Below are 22286 nucleotides of genomic sequence, written 5' to 3' on the forward strand. Positions count from 1 at the left end.
CACAGATGGGGCTGTTGCAGTAACTTTGCAGCATGGGAACCAAGACAAAGCACCCAAACACTGCTCCAAGTCATTGTGTCAGTGTATCTGACCAAGAATAAAACCATGACTAAACCCCAGGCCACCCCTGAAGCTCTCTCTCCTATAGAGTAGAAGATCTGCCTTTCCCCCTGCACTTTGGGTTGTTTTCTGAGCTGACTGCAGTGTGTCTTCCTTTTGCTGGAGAGTTTCTTACACTCAGCCTGGGCTCAGTAACACAAATAAGAAGCAGAACCCTCGGCACATCTCCATGTTCTCAACAGAGCTGATAGCACTGCTCTTATCTCCAGCAGGGCAAGTCCCCTGAGCTGTGTTGAAAAGCCTTTTATCAGATGCAGTGTAAGGAGGACTCTCTCTGAGATGTAGCTCTGCAGCTTTGGCAGCAAACTGGGGCTTCTGAGTGAACCTCCTCTGGTTTTATTTAGTGTTGGGGTGAGGGAGCAGGACAAGGTCCTGTTTGTGGGGCTGGCAAGACAGGGCTGCTCCTTGGCCTTCCCGAAAAAACTCCCCATTCCCTGAGCCAGAGGAATGCCCTGTCAGAAATGGCTTAACGATCTTCTAATATTTCCCTGCAATTAAAGGGCACATCTGTCTTGCAGACCCTGTCCTCCTTTGCTAAAGCACAGGCATGAACTAAACAGTCTGTGGTGTCGGGCCCAGGGTAACAAAGGGGCCCATTCATAACACAGCACTCGGCCACTTTGTGTGTGAGAAGTGAAGGAGAGTTTGCATTTGGAGAATAACCTGTGCTGGGGCGAGCAGGAGACTTCTGCTCTCATAAATCAATCAGCTTTCCCTGCTAATAGCCCAGCCTGCCTCCCAGCCCTGCCTGCAGCGAGCAGCAGCCACCCTGCAGGGACCCATCGTGCCGGCAGGGCTCCAGGGAGAGCCTGCTGGCTGGTACAGCTCTGGTTAAAGGGGGTTAAAACAACCGGCATCAGCCTGGGCTCTCTGGGGTGTGGGGGAGAAGGGGCTCGCCCAGCCCCAGGAATCCCTCTGTGCCCTGCGCTGTGCCAGTCCCTGGGCTGGCATTCACACTGTGCCAGTCCCTGGGCTGTCATTTCACACTGTGCCAGTCCCTGGGCTGGCATTTCACACTGTGCCAGTCCCTGGGCTGGCATTTCACACTGTGCCAGTCCCTGGGCTGTCATTTCACACTGTGCCAGTCCCTGGGCTGGCATTTCACACTGTGCCAGTCCCTGGGCTGGCCACAGCCAGGGATGGCCCTGCGCTTGTCTTGGCAGGAGAACGGGAGCACTGCAGAGCAAACCAAAACCAAACCAGACCAAACTGAACCAAATCAGACCAAACCTAACTGAACCAGACTAAACCAGACCAAACCAAACCAAACCAAACCAGACTAAACCAGACCAAACCAAACCAAACCAGACTAAACCAGACCAAACCAAACCAAACCAGACCAAACCAAACCAGACCAAACTAAACCAGACCAAACCAAACCAGACTAAACCAAACCAAACCAAACCAAACCAGACTAAACCAGACCAGAACAAACCAAACCAAACCAAACCAAACCAAACCAAACCCAAACCAAACCAAATCAGACCAGACTAAACCAGACCAGACCAAACCACACCACACCAAACCAACAACCAACCATCCCTCAAAGACCCATTCCTGATTTTAGTGAAGCTGAGGGCTTAAACCCAAGAAAATCAATTGAGGCACACCTCGGCAGAGTCCTGGGCCCAGGCCAGGTTGTGCCCTGGCTGAGAGTGTCAGGCAGTCCCTGCAGGGTAATCCTGGTGCAGTGTTTAACATTCATTTCAAAATGCCTCAGGAATGGGCTCTTAAGGGCTTTTCTCTTTTCTGATCCCAGCACCTTGGTCATGCTCTGTGTCTCTGTCTCTTAGTCATCTCCCCCTACAAACAAACAGAGGTCACACCTCAGCATACCTCATTTCCTCAGCTTTCAAGCAAGCAGGAAATAGCCAGGAAGCGCCCATCAGACGGTCCTGTGGTTTCAATACTACAGTCACATTTGGGAAATGGGGGCTCATTTACCATCAAAGTTGTTAGTTCAGCTCTAGGCAAAGTTTTCTGTATAAAATGAGGGGTAAAAAGGGTGCCAAGGCCATGGGGTAAGGGATGGAAAAGTCCAGAATGTGGTGGGAGATCCTTGTTGTATCCTGAAAAAAATTCTAGAGGTTGGGGGAAAATTTTCAATCCTAATGTCCGACAGAAGGTCAAAACAATTATCCAGAGAATTCCACCTTAAATTTACCAAAGTTTGTTTTGGATATTCTGAGTGTTTCATTGCAGCTTTAATCTTTTTGTGTCCTTAAAATATTGCAGTTGGTTTCCAACTAAAGTGGAGTTTCAAAGGAAGACTTGAAAAACCTGACAAGGCACCAAGCAGGGCAGCCTGTCAGAGCTCAGTCTTTCCAGGAACAGGCGGGCTTGGATCCATTTGCATCTTTCTGAGGAAAAGACACCACATAGGAAAAGGTCAGACTGTGTCTCACAGGAATCTCCTCTATCTGTCCCTGGTACAAACACAGTGAATTCTGTCACAGCCTTGGGAACAGGGCCAAATTAAGGCTGCCCATGCCCAGGCATCACCCTTTGCCTTTGGGGTGATGTGTGATCCAGCCTTCCCTGCAACTCTTTGTGTATTTTTGTGCTTTGTGTGAATGCAAGAATGATTCCAACCCACACAGGATCTGTCCTGGAAAACTTCCAATAGCCAAGCAGTTGGAGTCTGTAGACTTTTAATTATATTTTTTAATACTTTATACAAACACTAAAGAAGCATTTGGATGCTTAGAAATAATTTAAGAAATTCTATTTTGTTTTGGCCTGCACCTCAATATCACTAACATTCAGCATTTTGATATCACGGTGACTCAAACCACATCAGATTCTTATCCTGGCAGGACTATGGAGGTCTCAGAGAGACCAAAGGAAAACTGGATCTTCCTGTGATACCTGGCACAGACTGCTCTGAGCAGCTCTTGCAAACCTGAATTGAGTTTTCTGGGGGTCTGATTTTCCTCCCAGCCCTCAGCACCCAGGGAGCTCAGTGGGGCCCTGTGAAGGCACAGGTTCTCCCTGGTTGGGAAGGCTCCACAGGAACATCCAAGGGAAGAAGCAGGAGTGCTTCGTGGCAGGTCTTACAGTCACCTTCCTCATCAGCATCCTCTGGGAGTGAGATTTCAGCAATTCAGCAGTGCCTCCCTGGGAGCTGCCCTGCCTCTTCTTGGGGGTCTCAGGTGAGGGTGATGATGGAATTCCTCTTCCATGGGGGCAACCAAGAGATCCCAAACATTGGTTCAGATGATGTTTGTAGGGTTGCCAGTAAAAAAATCAGTCTCTCACAAGGAACAAAGCTTTGAAAGGACCTGGGGACTTGCTGACAAAACACCTGATGGAGCTACAATGGGTAAAGCACTTCAAAATTAGAATTGCAGAGTCACAGCGGGGTTTGGGCTGGAAGGTCCTCATAGCCCATCCAGTCCCACCCTTGCCATGGGCAAGGACACCTTCCACTGTCCCAGGCTGCTCCAGGCCCTGTCCAACCTGGCCTTGGGCACTGCCAGGGATGTGGGGAGGAATAGGTTGGGAATAGGAGTCAGCTCCCAGGAGAAGGTGGTGGGGCAAAGCCTCTGCTGGTCACATTTTAATTACACAGATAAATGTAGGTTTGGGGAAGCAGAGGCTGTGGAGATCATGGGCAGATCTTTTACATATCTCACACTGATGTACTCACTGATGTTTTATTGTCCCCTCCTCCTTCTCCATGTCACCCCAGACAGAACATGTTTGGGAATGCCAGGGGACCTCAGGGTTAACCAGGGAAACAACCTTTTCAGTGTCATCAAGGAAAAAATGTTGGTGGGGACTGTTAAACATGTCAAAATATTGCCTGCCTCTCCCTCACACGCTCAAGGGCACCTTTAGGGGCAGATTTCACACTGCTTTTCTCATCTCTGAACAACTTTTCTGTAACATACAGTCACAGGAGGCCCCAGGACATCAAGTACTGGGGGTCACACAGCACAACTGCAGCAAAATTCGGCTGAGAGCACAAGGATTTGGGCTCCCAGGGCACTGCCTCAGGTACTGAGCCACAGTGGGATGTGTAAACAAGAGGTTTTCTTCAGAGGCATCTTTGAAGGGGAAAATCTGAATCAGGCAAGCAAATACATTTTATCCTTCATTTAAATCTCAAATCCTACTCTGTGCCTTCACTCAGCTCCTATAAAATAGCACGGAGGTAAAGTCTCAACCAGCCAGAGCAGGGACAGAACATTCTGTCTCTGTTTCATTCATCAGGCCTTTTCTCCCCAGCCTTGCCTGCAATTCCCATTTCCTTGCCTGCCCCTCCCAGCAAACAGCTCCGTTGCACACACCCACTCTGCCTCACTGGCTGCACTCACAGGGAAACTGGTTCACAATGGGCTTTTAAAAGAATATTCTGCTTCTGAGCATTCCTGCCTGATTTTGTGGACAGGAGCAAAGGGATCAATTGGACCCTGATTCCTTCCCCAGTGGGGCAGTTCCAGTCTGTCCATGATCTGAAAAATTCCCTTCTCAATTTCTCATATAAACTGAAGGAACAATTTATAATTTCTGTAGTTTCATAAAGATGGGATTGATTCTCAGATCGAATCAACCACAAAGACAGATCCAAGCTTAATTACTCTGGGCAACGTAAATCTGTGTTTGTCTTTCACTTTGGGAAGGAACTTTTAAAGACTCAACAGCACAGTATCTTCTTTGGATGTGCCCAAGTTATCTTTAATGTATGACCCTAAGTTTTTAGCTCTGTTTGGGTAGAAAGCCTAAGCCAAGTATTTGTGACCCAGGCTTTCAGCTCATTTTGTTTAGCAAAAAGGACATTGCCAAAACTATTAAAAAAAAATTAAAACAAAATTAGTGGTTTGAATGAAACTGCTGAGTTAAAAATTCTATACTTGCAGAAACTTTCAGTCCAGTTCTCTAAAGACTTAATTCATACATGAGGATCCAGAGCCCTCCCCTCAGTTTGTTTCCTTTCTCCTTGAGGTGTGTCTGTGATTAACAAGCAGATGGGAGTGTGACTTTTGCTTCCATTTTCACAGAAATAACAAATCTACTTAAAACACAGAATTCAGTAAATATCGGTCGTAAAACAAGGCAGGAGGTGTTTGCATTTCTGCTTCTCTCAATTCAGGTTTTAATGTGCTCGATTTCCTTTGAGAACCAAAATTAAGAATGTGTATAAATTGAAATAACCTGGGATGGAAATATGGATGAATGTGACAAACCATGGCATAAGATCCCTGAATGGTTTGAGTTGGGAGACTTTAAAAATCATCTCGTTCCACCCCACGGGCAGGGACACCTTCTGCTACTCCAGGTTACTCCAAGCCCCATCCAAGCTGGCTTGGGACATTTCCAGGGATGGGAAGTGTCTATTAAAATGTAATTAAGTTATGAAGTGTAATTAATTTAACTGTAATTAAGTGTATATAGACATTCAAGTCAGCTCATCTCAATAGCAGGAATTTACCATTTTGCTGCCCTGAATTCCTTCCATAAAGAATATTCCTGGTTCATTAAGCATGAACATTTGGCTCAGTGGCACGAACCCCAGAGAGGCTGATTTGAAGCAGAAAATGCTATTTTCACTGGAGCACAGAGCAGGGGACCGATGAGTGACTGTGTGGATTCAGTCACACCCTCAGCCAGACACAAACCCTGTGCAAGCTGCAGAAAGAACAACAGGAAATGGCCGGGGGTATTTATAGCAGGATTGTGTTTATCCTGAAGTGATGTTTGCACAGATTATGATGAAGCTTTTTGTGGGAGAGGACACAGCTTGTGTCAGCTGGAGGTTTGCATGCACTTCACCCCATGTGCTCCTGCCAGACTCCCTCATCCCCCTCGGCTTTCCTTGGACTTTTCATCTTTGCTGAGCACCCGGAGTCCCCCCAGTGAGCCCTGGTGCCACCGGGGTGAGCACAAAACTTGGTTTCTGTCGGTTTGCAAATCCCCCCTGAGACAGCACGAGAGGAGAACAACCTCTCACACCGTGTACTGAGTCGCAGAGAAATGCAGGCCCTGCTGCACCCGCACCAAAGTTCTGCTCACATTTTGGGTCCTATTCACAAAGAAACTGATGGCACAAAATGCCTTTTATCAGAGCTCAGCTCTGCAGCACAGACTCCTCCTTTCCTGCAAATCTTTTGGGGGATCATTTCTGTGTCCTGTATTTTCAGATGGGGTATTGAAACACCTTCCCATTTATCCCTTTCTCGAAGGTAGGCATTGAACAAAAAATAATAATTTTCATGGCTAGATCATCTCCATATCCCCAGCCTCCCCTTTACCATCTCTCTCTGGTTTGAACATGTAAAGAGACTTTTTCTTATTCATTCCCATTATCTAAATTTCCCCGAAGAGGCAAAAAAATATAGGACGTGAAATAGATAGGGCAGCAAGTTAATATCTCTGTGGGGTAAAGAGCCCTCCACCCTCCCACACAGCCTTTGAAAGCGCATGTCCATCCCTGCCGAACAGTTTATCTCGGCCACAGATATGGAATGGGGAACGCTAAAATAATGATGATAAAAAGTGGAACTCGAGCAGCAAAGAACCTGCTATTACTTCATTGTCAGAACAGCTCTTCTATATCTGAGTCACATCTCCTGAGGTTTGTTCAACTCACGAGCGCTCAACTCATTTCTCTGTTTACACCCCATGATATCTGAAAACCTTGATTAAAAGCAATCAGAAAAATCCATCATATGACACTGAGACCGTTTGCAGCCTGTGACAGTTATTAGCAAATGTTAACCTTTCCTTTGAGAAAACAGAAGGAAATCCTGCTTTAATTTAGGCTTTCAAAGATCGTCCCCCTCTATCTCTGAGTAAATCAGAGCATCTCCACGAGGCCATTGTTGGCAAATATAATAAGTCCCGGGTTTGTGTGTTTAAAAGCAAACAGCGAGAGCAAAGCATCAGGAAGTGCCGGTGAATGGGCGCTGCTGCTCGGGATGGGCGCATTAATTACTGCAATTGAGCCGATGCCCCGGGAATGCCGTGCGAGGCATTATCAGCGCTATTAGCGCTTCATTAGGGCTGCGGGAGCACGGGCAGCTCCCCGGGCTCATTTGCATCCTGTTGGGACAGGTGCTGCTCCAGGTGTCCTATTGTCACCCCAATGAATCAACGCGCTCCGAGCCCCGCTCCTTTCAGCGGAGAGAGGCGAGAATAGAGACGGACGGGATGCGGGGGGGCAGAGACAGAGACCCCATCTCCCAAAAGGCTTTTGCTGGGCTTTGCCAGGCTGAATCGGGAGCGATGAGCTCGTACCTGTCACAGTGTCACAGCTCCCACCCCGGCCGGAGGCAGGGCTGGCCATGGCCCCGGGCTCTGCCCCAGGGCTTCGTCCTCCGCCCTACAAATCAGTGGGGCTTGAGGCTCCCCGGGCGTGTCTGCTTTGGCTCCTCTCAGATCTCCTGTATAAAGTCATTCTGGCCCACCCCTGACCCCCCAGGTTCTACCTGATCCTCCCTTGCCAGGTCATCGCTCACAGACTAAAATTAGACTCCTAAAGCCATCCTGCTGTTGGTTTTTAGAGTTTTATTCGTGGCTGGTGCCTATGAGCCTTAGTAGGATGCACACAGCAAGCCATGAGGGGCTTTCCAGTCCCATGCTTTAATTGAACATATCCTTAATTGAACATGGAATTGTATTTATAACTGTTTTTTTCAAACTTCTTAGGATATAATTTCAAGCTCTTCCCTGCAATCTTAATTTTATTAATAAATTAATAAAATTTATTAATTTAGTTAATATCACCTATTAAATAAAAGGTGATATTCTTATGCAGTTGGAGCATAATTCAGGCTTTCCAGATGAACATCAAATCCCACAAGAGCTGGAAGCAGCACTGTCAGCACCCAGCACCCAGTGTCCCTCCTTCCATCCTTCTGCAGCAGCCAGTTGGTCCCACACTGTCCCTTTTCTGGCTTCTCTCCTGAGTTCCCTGATTTCCCAGAGCCTCCCTGGCCTTGTGGTGTCCTGATCCCATCACACCTGGGCTTTGGGTGGCTCCAGAGGCTGCAGGGGCCTTGGTGGCTGCTGTCACCTGCCTGATGGCTCCCACCAGCTCCTCACCTTCCTCAGGCTCTGCTGGTGAACAGGGAATGCACTCCAGCCTCATCCCAGGGCTGCCCTCTGTGCCTTTGGGAGGTGCAGAAGTTTCATTGAATCTGCAATGTTACTGTCCATAAAAAACCCACAAAATCCAGGCTGTCCTCATTTCCTTCACTAAGGTAACAGTTGAAGCTCCTGCTGTTTATGTGCAAAGAATATTTCTGAATGTCCTAATATTCCACAAATTCATCCCACCCTGCCTCACTCCACTGAGGTACAACCAGAGGGAAGAAACCTGGGCTTCATGGCCCCTACAAATGTCCTTGACTAGTGAGATAAAAACCACTTTTCTAAGACACGCTAATTCATGCCTAGAAAAGCAGGTGAATGACCTTCTCAAGAGACCAGGTCCTCTAGACTTCAGGTTGCCTGCTGGCTCACCTTTTTATTTAAACTGGGCATCTTTTTATACAACTTGGGCATCTTTTAATGTACCTTGTGTATCTTTTTATTTAGGATCTGCATCTTTCTGTTTAGTTTGTGCATCTTTTTGTATAACTTGTGCATATTTTTATGTAACTTCAGCACCTTTTCATTTGCCTTCTGCACCTTTTTGTTTAGCCTGTGCATCCTTTCTCTCTGAGTGATGAAGTAACAGCCTCCCACACCTGCACTCACTCTTGCACTTCCCCCATACCCAACCAAGGCTCTGAGCTTGCTCAAAAACCAAAACTCATTTCAAGTGTGTTTTTTTCACTCCTTTGTCTTTTAAGAATCAGCTTGCCACAAATGGCACTTGCTAAATGACTGTCCAGGCGGACACAAAGGTGCAGCAGAGGAGGAAAGGCCCTGTCAGGTGCTGCAGAAGAGCCCCCAGTTCTATGGAGCATTGAGAGACAAGAGCTGTTCCTTCTTGTTGCAGCCTCTTGGGAAAATGTGCCTGCCATGTGCCCGGGTGTGATCTGGAAGCAGATTTGCACCTGTCCCGGCAGCCCAAAATCAAACAATGACAGCGCTGAGAGGGCCAAGGCACGGCAAAGGAGCTGTGCTCCTCTGCTGCTCTAATTCTGGTCACCACATCAGCAGAGCACGGCTCCTCTGCGATCCCAGACACCTCACAGCCCTCTCTGCCCCTTTGGATCGCTGACTGTCAGGGCTGGAAGGAGGAGAAGTGTCCTGGGGGGGCTGAGCAGGTCCTGGCAGCTCCATGCAGGGCTCTGGATGTGTGGGATGCATCCCCTGCTCGCTGCTCGCCCTGAGGGCTCGGGCTGCACAGGTCCTGGCAGCTCCATGCAGGGCTCTGGATGCTTTGGGATGCAATCCCTGCTCCCTGCTCGCCCTGAGGGCTCAGGCTGCACAGGTCCTGGCAGCTCCATGCAGGGCTCTGGATGCTTTGGGATGCAATCCCTGCTCCCTGCTCGCCCTGAGGGCTCAGGCTGCACAGGCCCTGGCAGCTCCATGCAGGGTTCTGGATGTGTGGGTGCATCCCCTGCTCCCTGCTCACCCTGAGGGCTCGGGCTGCACAGGTCCTGGCAGCTCCATGCAGGGCTCTGGATGTGTGGGATGCATCCCCTGCTCCCTGCTCGCCCTGGCAGCTCCATGCAGGGCTCTGGATGTGTGGGATGCATCCCCTGCTCCCTGCTCGCCCCGAGGGCTCGGGCTGCTCAGGTCCTGGCCAGCGTGTCCCCCTGGGAACGCACTGCCTCCGCTTGTGGGGCTGCAGAGCACAGACTGCTGCTCTCTGTGTTTCACAAGCACCAGAACACTCTATGTCCTATAAATAGCTCTTTCCTAGTTTCAAAAGCTGCAGCTCTTGCATCCAGCTGCTTTGAACTGGATTTCAGAGAGATTTTCTGCTGACATTTCAGGCACCTGCACGTTCTTTATCCAGGGCTTACAAAACTCTTTGTGGAGATTTGTCACTTCTCAGCTTTACCTCAGAAGAGCGTGTCCCATTATTATTTTACAATTAGGAAAATCAAGGCACAGAAACATCTGATGATTTGCTCTGGGTTTCTGGGTAAGGAGAAGGAATAAAGCCATGGTTTGAGTCTACCCAAAGCTGAGAGTTTTTAAAGAGGGCCATGTGAGCTGATTGTTATCTGCTGAGCAGAGCAGATACCAGCTGAGAGATCTCTCCTCCTTATCTTCTCACTAAATAATAGATGTATGATTAGGATCTCATATGCTAAGAAAACTTTGTCACAGATAATGGCAGGTTTCTGAACACGTTCTCTAGAAGTATCCTTATCTCCATAACACTTTAACTGAGCCTTAACAGAAGGTGAATATCCAAGGGCAGGTCTTGTACACAATTCCTGGGGAAATTCTCACCTCCCAATCCAGGATGAGCAACCCTCAAGTTGCCCCTGTGCTTATGCTGGGCAAAGATACCCTGGGGATGGCTCCTTTTCCAAACAGCTCAAGGATGGGAAGGCAGGGGATAAACAGGGAATGGCCAGGCTTGCCTGAGAGTTCAGTGGCTTCTCAAGGCTGCACAAAAAGTCACTGGCAGAGCCAGGGATGGATGTCAAATGTCCTGGATGCGACCTTGGCACAGATTGCCCAGAGAAGCTGTGCCTGCCCCATCCCTGGAAGGGTCCAAGGCCAGGCTTGGAGCTGGTCTAGCAGAAGGTGTCCCTGCTCACAGTAGGGGGTGGAACAAGGTGATTTGTAAGGTCCCTCCCAACCCACCCCATGCAATGATTCTGTGATATATGAAATCAGCATTGCCTGAGACTGAGCCATTTTACAGCTGTTTGCTTAACTCCAGCACTTTACCCTGCTGTTTGTGCAGGGTGAGAGCACATCCCTTTAATCCCTGAGCTGAGGACACTCCAGAGCCCTTTGTTGACTCAGGACATTGCCCATCCACTGAGCCTTGTGTGCACAAACCCTGCACGTGCCCACCTGTATCCCCCACTGCTGCATTTGTGGGCACCCCAAACACCCAGGCAGAGGGAGAGGAGCCTGGGGAGGACATGAGGCACTGATGGAAACATGAAGGGACCACAGAGTGGTTCTTGTGTGCTAGGAGAGGCTGTGAAAGCAGAACACACCTTGTGGAGGCTCAGCTCAACCAAAGGGAGCCCTTGGGACCTAAAAACAGCTGAGGTCATGACCTGGGTAAGGAGAGACCTTGGTGGCACTTGGGACAGTGATCTGTCGGGACTTGGAGGGATTTCTCTGCACAGCCAGCTCACTCTCTGCTCCTCTGCTACCCTGTTCCACCCACACTTCCCCTCTCTGCTGAGTGCCCACACCTTCCACATCCCACATTTGCAAAGGTTTGCCCGGCCTCCTGAGCTGCCCCAGCCTGGCACAGAGCTGCACGTGGTGAGCAAAGGGCTGCTCAGAAGGTGGAGTTTCTGTGGCTTAGGGGTATGTTAATTAATGAATTGTTTTTTATTTTTGGAAGCCTGCAGCTGTTAGTTTTGAAACAACAGAACCTCACACTGCAATAAGGTAAGAAACGGATGGATGAAAGAGAGAACCAGAGCAGAGTCCTGAGCCTGTGCTGGCTGCTGGCTTCTAAACACATCGAGTTTGTCTTATGTAAGACCCATCTGGCATTTAGGCCCTGCTGAAACGCTGGCAGTGCTGTGTGTGTGCATCCATGGAGCAGCTCCACAGGCACACACACGGACTCAGCTGCCTCCTCCTCCTCCAGGGCACTTGCTGCAGACCCCTGGAAAACCTGGAGGCCTTCACACCCTGCCTCCTCCTCTGGAATGGCCTTTGGTCTGTGGGAAAGCATTCCTGCCATTCTCCAAAGCCACACTGCAAACACGTGCAGGACCCCAAAGGTTGGGAACTGCGCCCATGGCCCAGGACAGGCAGAAGGTTGTCAGATGTTAATGAAGGACAAGGATGGGAATGACCTCTGATCTCTCTGTCCATGTCATGGCACTGCAGGACAGGCCTGCACTGAGATCTCTGCTGCTCCTGAACAGAGCCAAAGTCATTCCCAACTTGGGACAGCATTGCTGCAACCAGAGCAGAGGAGGCAGGGAGGGAACAGAGCATCTGCTGAGTCCCACAGAGGAGAAGCTGAGGCACAGAGAGGTGAAGTGCCTGAGATCCTACAGTGGCACCACAACTGACTGAGCCAGGCTGGGCACTGCTGACACAAAGGCTGGAGTCAATTAACAGCACAGATTTTTCTGATTCACCAGAACCTAAAAAAGCCAAAGCATCCCAATCCCAGGATTGCATCAGGAGGGCATTTCCAGCCAAGCCCTGGGAACAGCATGTTGCCACACCAGTGATGCTGAGAAAAGGCAAATCCATGTGGGATCAGGTGCAGCTGAGAGCTAAGGAATAACCCGGAGAAGGAAGATGTGAAGGGATCATAAGGGTTTTGTTTGTCCCAGCAAATGAGGTACAGCAGTGGTCTGTAAATGCACTGGGGACAGAAGTGCTGAGAAGGAAAAGTGCAGCAGTGTGTCTGGCATGAATCAGCCATGAGCAAATGCCAGCCCCAAGTCAGAAGAAAGTGTCCAAACCTCAGAAGGAAGAAGTTACGGAAGTCCTGTTCAATGGGGAGCAGTGGGGGTGGAAAGAAAATCCTTTACAGAAACCTTAGAGATTTTGGGAAAGGAATGACAGAACCTGGTCAAGTCTGACAGTAGAGCAGAGCCCTAGAACTGCTCCCACTCTGGAGTTCAAATTAAGTGCCTTAACTTTTCTTCACTGTTCAGGAATTTTGAGGAGGACTCTCCTGTTACACACAGCAGAGACCACACTGGTCTCCAGGCACTGCTGCAGCACAAATAATTCCTCACACTAATGACCAACCATAATTACATCCTTCCTGCAGCACAGATGACATAGGAGAATACCAAAACTGAGGAGCAGGGAGCAAACTGCAAGTTTATTCCATCCATTACTGAGCAGCCTGTGTCCTGTGAGGATGAGAGCACGTCTGCTCTCACATGCCGTGGTGCAAATCCAGAGGATTTATCACAGGCCAGCTTGAACCTCAGGGCATTGCTTTCCCTTTCTGGAGGGGATGAACTCTGTCCCTTTGTTGGAACCTTTGCCTGCTGCTCTGGGAGAGCATTCCTGCAGCTGTGGAGCTGTGTTTGGGGTGCCCTGTGGAAAGCAGCAAAGGGGAGAGACACAACTTCAGCACTGACAGACAGAAATGTCCCTGGCAGGAAGGAATTTGGGTTTGGAGTTACAACTGGATTCACACTTTTCCTGCCATGAAAAGGATCCTATGTGAGTAAGGCTTTTACCCAGCCTTGCACACTCACACTCCAGAGGATCCAGTCCCACTGCCAAGAGCAGCACAGCGGAACGGCCCAAGAGGTGCCACGGCAAAGTCCTGTCCTGCATCTGCTCTGCCCAGTTCTGATGTGGGTGAGAACACTTTCCATCCCACCTGCCCATGGCCCTGCTTCCCTTTCTGCAGCCCAGACTGCAGGACACAACCGTGTGCTGGGCACAGAGGCTGGATGAGGGTGGCAGGGCAGGACTGGGCACAAGCCAGCTCCTCCCTTTGCCTTCTGGAGACATCTCGGGTCTCCAGCACAATCCAGTGTCCTGGGGGGGTTCACATCTCTGGGGTAGAATGTGACACACAGAAAACTTGCACACACGCTTGTCTGGCAGAAAAACAGATTCAGGAGAAATGTGTGCAGGTCACAGCAGCCCAGACCCTGACAAGGGTCCTGCACTCTTTGTCCCTCACCGGGGCTCATTCCGTCTCCTGTCACTGGAGCTGGTAAAGACAATTTTGGTAATATTTGCAGGATGATACTGAGACCTCTGGCCTAACAAATCACTCCAGTCAGTGCTTATTTTAAAGCTTGGTTGGTTCTAACAAAGTCAGATGTATGAGTTTAGAAATATCTGCTAAATATAAATATTTGTGCTGTGGAAAGATACACATGGGCATATTAGATCTAATTAAGGAAGGCTGTTACGGCTTGTGTCATGTGAATTCTGCCTTGGGTTGGGAGTGTCATGGACAGAAAATTGTTCCTGATGCAGCAAAGTGGCCCTGAAGGACCTCTGGTCTGGCTCCTCAGTGGCCTTGGAGACACCCCCAGCAGCTGCTCAAAATAGCTCTCAGGCTTTTGGGATCAATGTTGAAGGGATTTGTCCCCTTTTCAGCTCATATTGTATCAATAATTTCTGCCTCTGGTGATTTTTCAGTGGTAAAACCATGGAAGGTGTTTAAAATTCACTAGTCCCTGGGAAATTCTGACGCCAGGAACTTGTGAACAGAATCTTTGCATCTCTGCTGGTGCCTTGCTGAGTGACCAGATGCTTCCTGCATTTCATCTTCTGGTTGTTTTTCCTTTTTCCCTTTGCCTGCTTGGATTTTGGGCTCCTATTCCATCTACGTGCCAGGGCTCTCCTTGATGGGAGCCTCTGGGGACAATCCCCATAATACAGGGAATTAATCATAGAGCCACGACTTCTGGTTCTAATCAGGAGTCAGTCCTAAAGGCTGAGCTGCAGCACAACCCTCTCAGACAAATCCTCAGAATTTAATAGGGATTAAATCAATGGAGTTTTTATGGAAATTGAATTATACTGTATAGAAATTGCTCCATAAACAGAACACAGCAGAAAAGGCAAAACTTCCTTGATTTTCCCCTAGATTTTACAGTGGGGATAAAATTTTCTGATACCTTTTGCTGGGCAGCCCAAAGTGATTTGATTAAAAGTGACATTTTGGACTGTAAAGGTGCATGAGAACATCTCAAAGCAGTACACAGAAATGTGCAGAAAGGCAGTTCTCTAGGGAGGCAGTGATGTTATTTTCCTGGATTCAAGTAATTGCAGCCCCTGCTGCTTCCTTAGTGTTGGGTGAGCAGAATTCCCTGGAAACTCTGCCTGCCTGTCCCTGGATGTGGTGCAGGAATCCTCTGCTGCCTCAGCCTGGTATAAGCAGGGCCTTGCTCTGGCCACCCTTCCACACCACAGACACACGTTCAGGCATATCCAGGGAAGAGCCAAGTCCAGATTCTCCAATCCTATTCCATATTCTGCCATTCCTGAGTGCTATTCCATATCCCGCCACTCCTGAGTGCTGATGGTTTGAATAAATAAATTTGGATTTCAGCTGCCTGCTCTGGGCAGGCTCAGTTGGCAAATTCCCTTTGCCTCCCCAGCCCGATTTCCCTTCTCCTTTCTCATCACAGAATTCACAGAATTCACAGAATTCACAGAAATCCTGCTGAGCTCCTGGGTCTGGATGAATGGATAAAACCTCAGCATGAGATCTTTACACTGATTTCAGTGGGAATTTGCAGATATCCCGTGTCTATTCCTCGGAATCAGGCCCAGCTTTGCTCTGAACTCTGCAATAACATCAACTCCACACTTGTCCAGTGAATTCTGGTTGTGTTTGAAGGATTTGTATAAGCATCTGCTCAGTCCTGCTCTGGGCTGGTGTTCCTCTGTCTGAACAGGAAAACAAGGGATCCTTGTCAGTCAAGTCAACAAGAACTTGGGATTTTTGTGCAGAAAAAGCCTCAGCTCTGAGATATGGGGGTTATAAAGGGATGGAGCATCTCAGCAGAACAGCTGGGGGAAAAGGGCTTTCCCAAGGAAAAGGATCCTCACTTCTGGGCAGGATTTGGATTTTGCAGCCTTGTGTGAATGGCAGGACTGAAGGAGAGCTGCAGTCCCTCACAGCTGAGGGAAAACCAGAGCAAGAAGAGGGTAATTGCCCTTCAGTGTGGTGCTTTGAAAATAATCCAAATTAAAATATAATATACAGGGCTGCCAGTTCCAGTGTGTGCCACAGCAGTGACTGTGCATGTGTGACCTTTTTGGGGCACATTTCCACCAGTGGCCCACACATTTCAGGACATAAATTCCCAGGTTCAAGTATCAAAGTTCACATCAGCCTGACCAAATCACTGAGACCTCAACACTTGATATTTTCTTCAGCAGGACATTAAAAATCCCATATCTGCAGTGACACACTGAGCCTTTGGGTGAAGAGTTTCCCTTTCTGCTTTACTACATTTTAGCTACTCAAGGCTGCCAGTGGCAGTGGTTTCCTTTCAATAGCACCGTTCTTGTCCCTCTGCAGCTGGCAGAGATGAAGAGGGCACTGGAGCTCCAGGCAGGGAAAAGACAAGGCAAAGGCTGGATGGTGAGAGTGTGTGCAGTCCCAAGGAGATTGGGAACAGGAGCAGCGGAGGAGTTACAGTTTCCTTTGTTCTGTTAAAAGGAAAAAGGAAACACATCAGGAAACCAGACTGTGGAGCACAGGAAGTCTCACTCGGACTGATAAAAAGGAACTGATGTGAGGTTGGTTCAGATGCAGTTATAAGTCAATCAAGCTTGGAACAACAAGAAGAGATATTCAGAAGAAACCAGAGAGCCAAATTCTGCACTTAGCTGTAAAAAGAGTATTTTAACCTCTCCTAATCTTTTCCTTACCTTCTTCTTTTTTTCTTTTCTTTTTTTTTTTTTTTTAAGAAAAGCTGCTATAAAAGCCATTCAAATAAGTATGTTCTCATCATACAGAAGTTGGTTTCCTGAACTCACCACACCTTCCCCTGACCCCACCATACCTTACTCCAGTTTCTTTCTTTCACTCATCAGCCAACTTAAAAAACTGTATTCTTGCTGATTTATCTCTTCCCCTCAGATCAAAACCAGCAGTATTAAGAAGGGCATTTTTTTTGCTGAATGAGGAATCAGCAGATGAGTAATGAGAGTCTCTGCTGCCTGCTGGGTTATTTTTCACTGCCTCTGGATGACTGACAAGGATTGTAACGTACAGTTCCTGGGTATGCAGCTTTGGCAGGCTGGGCTTAAGGCTTTCTAATTTATTTTAATTTTTTCTGACTCCTTCACAGCCCTGGTAGAGTCCTGGGTTGGTCTATGCTGGAAGAACAAGAAGGAGATAAATGCAAATAAAGGAGCAAGCTTATCCATGACACTTCCTCTCCTGGGCTGTGCTTCTCACTGGATTTTAGTGAAAAAGCAGGAAAAGAATGCTGAACACACCTGAAGGGTTATTTTCTGTACAGCATGCTGAAGAGAAGCAAAGGCTGGAATTTTGCACAACCTCTGTGTGACTGAACCTTCTTCCTCTATATCCCATGGGCCTTGTCAGGGTGTTATTCCCAAATTTTGCCTTTGGTGCTGTTTGGAGAAGCAAGAGCTTTGTCAGGAGAGCCTGAACCTCCTGCTGCACATCCCTTTGGTTTGGGGCTCTGCCTGGGCTGAAGGAGAAGCCTCAGGTGGGGGAGGAGGGCAGGAGGGAGGCACGGTTTGTGGTAAGCTCAGCACAGAGCCAGGTTTCCAGGTGGGTGTTACCGGCGGGGGAGATATGCATCAGTAATTATGTGGCCTGGTGATGAGAGGGAGGAAGAAAACAAGCAGAAAACGCATCACCATCTTGAAGGCTTTGATACCTGGAACTCAGCAGAGCGGAGCAGGCAGTGTCCTGTCACACAGCAGGCTGTCCATACAGCTTGAAGGCTGCCCAGGTGTCTGAGGGGACACAGTGCCCCCGACTCGGCTCCACCTCAGACAAGGGATTCCCAAGGGAGGCAGAAACCCACATTTCAGGGGATATTTTAGTCTGTATTTCAAACCCAGCTATAAATGTGTGGCCACAATCTTGTCTGAAAACATTTGTTGGCTCAGAAAATGTCCCTGGCCCTCGCCCAGGGCTGTGTGACAGGCCCCATGTCACTGAGGTGCCCTCAGGCAGCTCCTTTTAGATGCCAGAGCTTCACCTGCATGGAGCATCTGTGTTCAGGTGTGCACAGGCAGGGAAACAGACTTGCTGTCCAATTCAGGGGAGAGATCTGAAGAGAATTTCACATTTCTGGTGCAAATTGGCTTCAAACCAAGTTGTAGAACTTAACTGGATGTGTTAGACCTGCTTTTCCTAGGGGCACATCCATGCACACCAGGTTTCTGCAGCTTTAGGGGTTCAGCAGACCCACAAATACCTGAAACCCTGAAGTTAATGCTCCCTTGGCTCCTTTAACTCTGCTGCTGGTGCATGTTTGCTCTGAGGTGGGACACAGGGTCTCTCTGTAAGTGCTCAGATGAACACAGCCACGAGGAGAGACTTTAGTTTTTCAAGGGCAGCGGATGAGGAGCTTTAAAGGAACCTCAAACACCGATAGGTTGTGGGGAAAAAAGGCTGGGAGATGCTCTGTGCTGAGGCTGTACATTCATGTGCTCCAGACCTGACCCTTCAGAGCAGATGGGAGCTGAACTCAAGAGGAAAACGCTCCTGTAAGTCCAGGAAGGGCAGACCTGAAGGAAATAAGCTCTGCTGCCTGCAAACCCTGCTCCAAGTGCCCTTCCCCCAGCACATCTCACCTCTCAGGGTGTCATCTAAGAGCTCACTCGAGGTGCAGCCTCCCTGTGCTGCTCCTGATGGTGACACTGATGGAACAGCATTCTGCACCCCACAGAGCTCCCAGGGCAAGAAATGCTGTGAGCAGGGACAGAAGCGCTTGCTTTCCCCATCTCAGAGAAGGAATAGCCCAGAATTAAAATCAATAACTAAAATAAAAGCATGAAACCCTCAAGACAGGCACTGCTACTCCTTTGAGTGACCACATCCTGTGGAGGTGAAGAGAAACTACGCCAGGCTCTCAGCGCCTCCTCAAAGCCTCACAGCGAAACCCCAAGGGCTTCAAATCCAAGCAGTTGCATTGTTTTCTTGGGTAAAGGTTTTCTTCAGAGAAAACAGCCTTTTTTTGAGCAGGAAAAAGTACACTACAGGCTTGGAAAAGGCTTTCCCAGTGTTTGCTGGCAAGTGGCAGCCAGCACCAGGGGAAAATTCAGCAGCAGCATCAAAATATCCCCATACAAAACCTTTCTAAATGGTTTTTGATGTTAGAAAGTTATTATGCAATGTAAGTATCTTTGACTAGAGATTATTTAGGAGGGAATATTGCTGTTTGTGCCCTGGAAATTCCAGATGGTTTTGTTCCAAATTGCTTTTGAGGGACAGCAACATGGAAAGTTGTTGTCCCTCAAATATTTGTGATTTATTTATGATTTTTCCAGTGTGGAGATTAGTAGCCTTGCCCCAGGAGTCAACACCCTTTAGCCAGGAAAGGCCAAAGCCGGGGTGATTCAAAAGAGCCAAACAAGACACTAAAATTGCTCAAAAAGGAAACATTTTCTTAGTCCGAGATCCCCAGGGCCAAGTTTGAGAGGGAGAGCAAACGCCTCCAGCTCACAGAAGACAGTGCTTGCTCCAAAACCCGGCCCCACCCTTTGCTGTGGCAGCGCCAGCACACCAGTCCTGCATTCAGGACACTGCTGGGCTGTCCTCCACTGAAATCATGCAAAACCCTCGCTGCACGGCCCTCAGATTGGCTCTCTGATGGTCACAACAGCTGAATATTGCTTTTTCCAGGAATGAAGGCAAGAGCCACACAAATATGCTTTTCCATGAACAGGCAGGCTCTGGCCAGTATGTATTTTTTAAATTATTCTCCACACATAAAGTGGAACTGAAACAATTAAAGCAGTCCGAAACCACACCATTTGTTATTGTGAGGAAGGCCATGCATGAGCATCTTGCTGTTGATGAGATGTGCCCTTTTCTGATTTATTGTGAGGCAATGAAAACCAAGTCCCCCAAACACAATGCGAGTCGGTCAAAGTGGGGTGTTAACCCAAAGAAGATGGGATTTGAGTGAAAGAGGCACAATGAAAATGTTGGTGACTATTTAAAATTAGTGCTAACTAATTTTAAAAGAGTCAGGAGTTTCACTGGCTGCCATCATCACCTGCCAGTGCTGTTCACAGCACATGAACAGAAGGTGGAAATAACTCAGATTTCCTGCACTTCTTCCTCCACAGAGCTCTTTGAGCATTGCTGCAGGGGCACTTCCCAAGCCAGCCAGTTCTGCTCATGGCAGGTATTACACAGACTATTCAGAGAATGCAGCAAAAACCAACCTCCTCAGCAGGTGATCTAATTCTCTTCCAGATAAATAATGCATTGTGAATAAAGTCAAAAGTGTTCATTTTTATGGTGCATCGACTCAGCACTGTCACACGTGATGTCAGTCAGTGCATGGTGGGGAATGATGACTTAAAATCCCGAGCTGATCCTGTGGTTTGTGTTTATATCCATGGAATTCCCTGCTTGGGTTGAAAGCCTGAGGACAATTCAATTCACCCTTGCACACAATGTCCACGTGGGATCCATGTCCACAAGGATCATCCCAACTGCATTTATTCTCTGCCCATGCCCCGTTTCCCCAGCGTGGCTCTGAGCCCTTGGGACAGCTCAAGCCTCCAGTGGATTTATCCCTTCACCTCCAGCTGGGCAGGTGTGCAGGTAAATTACTCTAGGGAGGTAAAACCAGAAGTCAGAGAGTCATCAAGACCTTTTCTGATAAGAGGATGAAGAGGAAAGTACAAGCCTGTCTTGGTAATGCAGCCTAAGACAAAACCAAATACGGGAGATTGCAAAGTAGGCTGGACCCAAACCCCTGCATCTGCCAGCCTGCAGTTAAAGCCTTCAACTCAATTAAAGCAATTAGTCTGTGCAATAGCGTTGCATAGGCTTAAAAAAATAGCCACTTGTCAAATTTAAATTGCTCAAGAAGAAAATCATCTGGAGGGCACAGCCCTGTCCCAAATCTAGCAGTAGTCCTCTCCAAGGACAGGAGTATTTCTGAGCTTGGGGTGGGAAGTGCCTTTCCCCACGCCGGAACTCAGATTTCATCTGGGACCGCCCCAGATGATGAAAGAACATTTCTCTGTGTTTTTCTTGCCCTCTAGTCACTGATGTGCATCCTTCTGCCATATATTTTCACACACACAAATGCAGAGCTCTGAGATAATTCAATGCCTCCATGGAAGAGCAAAGCTGAGGGCACTATTGCTGCTAAATGGCTTTGCTCTGGATGTGCCCGGCTTTGCCTTGCTGTGCCCTCAGAGTCACACCCGCCCTGCAGCACAGGTTAAGTACAGAGCTCAGCACACCAAAAGCATTGCAGCATCTCAAGCCACATCCTCTCGTGCTGCCCTTCACATGTGAGAAGCCAGGCAAGGGGGGTCTCACCCTTCCCTGCAGCCAGGCTCGCCGTGGGGGAGGCTGCCACTCCCTCCATTCCACAGTTTTCTGCCCAGCATGAACATTTCCAAGAAGCCTCAGCTCATTCCTTTGGGCAGGACAGGAGCACTGATCTCAGTGCATGGCACGGAAAGAGGGTACATTGGCGGAGGGGACAAACAGGACACAGGGACCTGCAAAGTGCTGCTGGTCCTGGAATGGCTCGGTAAAGGAGCCCAGGAGGAGATGCTGTGTCTGGATGCCGTGTGTGGATGCTGTGTGTGGATGCTGTGTGTGGATGCTGTGTGTGGATGCTGTGTGTGGATGCTGTGTGTGGATGTTGTGTCTGGATGCTGTGTCTGGGTGCCGTTTCTGGATGTTGTGTCTGGGTGCCGTTTCTGGATGCTGTGTGTGGATGCTGTGTGTGGATGCTGTGTGTGGATGCTGTGTGTGGATGTTGTGTGTGGATGCCATGTCTGGATGCTGTGTGTGGATGTTGTGTGTGGATGCCATGTCTGGATGCTGTGTGTGGATGTTGTGTGTGGATGTTGTGTCTGGATGCTGTGTGTGGATGCCATGTCTGGATGCTGTGTCTGGATGCCGTTTCTGGATGCTGTGTGTGGATGCTGTGTGTGGATGCTGTGTGTGGATGCTGTGTCTGGGTGCTGTTTCTGGGTGCCGTTTCTGGATGCCGTGTCTGGATGCTGTGTCTGGATGCTGTGTGTGGATGCTGTGTGTGGATGTTGTGTCTGGATGCCGTTTCTGGATGCCGTGTCTGGGTGCCGTGTCTCCCAGCCCCAGGAGTGCCAGGGTTCCTGCCCTAGCAGGGCAGCAGGGCATGGCAGAGCGGCTGCAGAGCAGCCCCAGGGCAGCAGCCCCGGGCAGTGACCTGGGCTGTGGCCGAGTTCCTCCTTTGGCCACAGCCTCCAGCGTGACTGAGCCCAGCTCGCAGCGCTGCAGTTCCTCATCCCCAAACCGCAGCCGGGGGAGAGCTCAGGGCAGCGGGGCCAGGAGCAGCTCCCGGGGCTCCAGAGGAGCAGGGACCGGCCCAGCTCTGCCCAGGGACGGGGCAGGGGACTCCTGGCCTGGGCAGAAAAGCAGGGCCACGTGTGCACCACAG

At 49.0% G+C, this 22286-nt stretch overlaps 1 protein-coding gene across 7 annotated transcripts in view; it reads right to left on the reverse strand.

Moving 5' to 3' along the window:
• Positions 1 to 22286, reverse strand: part of FLI1 (Fli-1 proto-oncogene, ETS transcription factor) — an 89745-nt gene that overhangs the window by 51776 nt on the left and 15683 nt on the right. Inside the window, exon 1 of one of the 7 annotated variants that reach the window (XM_072918127.1) lies at positions 1731 to 1914. The exons of the other annotated variants lie outside the window; for them this stretch is intronic. The gene's annotated coding sequence lies outside the window, so the exon portion shown is untranslated. Of the gene's footprint in view, positions 1 to 1730; positions 1915 to 22286 lie in introns of those variants that run through there. 7 annotated transcript variants of the gene reach the window in all.

Source organism: Taeniopygia guttata, chromosome 24, assembly GCF_048771995.1.
Source record: "Taeniopygia guttata chromosome 24, bTaeGut7.mat, whole genome shotgun sequence".
Taxonomy (NCBI): domain Eukaryota; kingdom Metazoa; phylum Chordata; class Aves; order Passeriformes; family Estrildidae; genus Taeniopygia; species Taeniopygia guttata.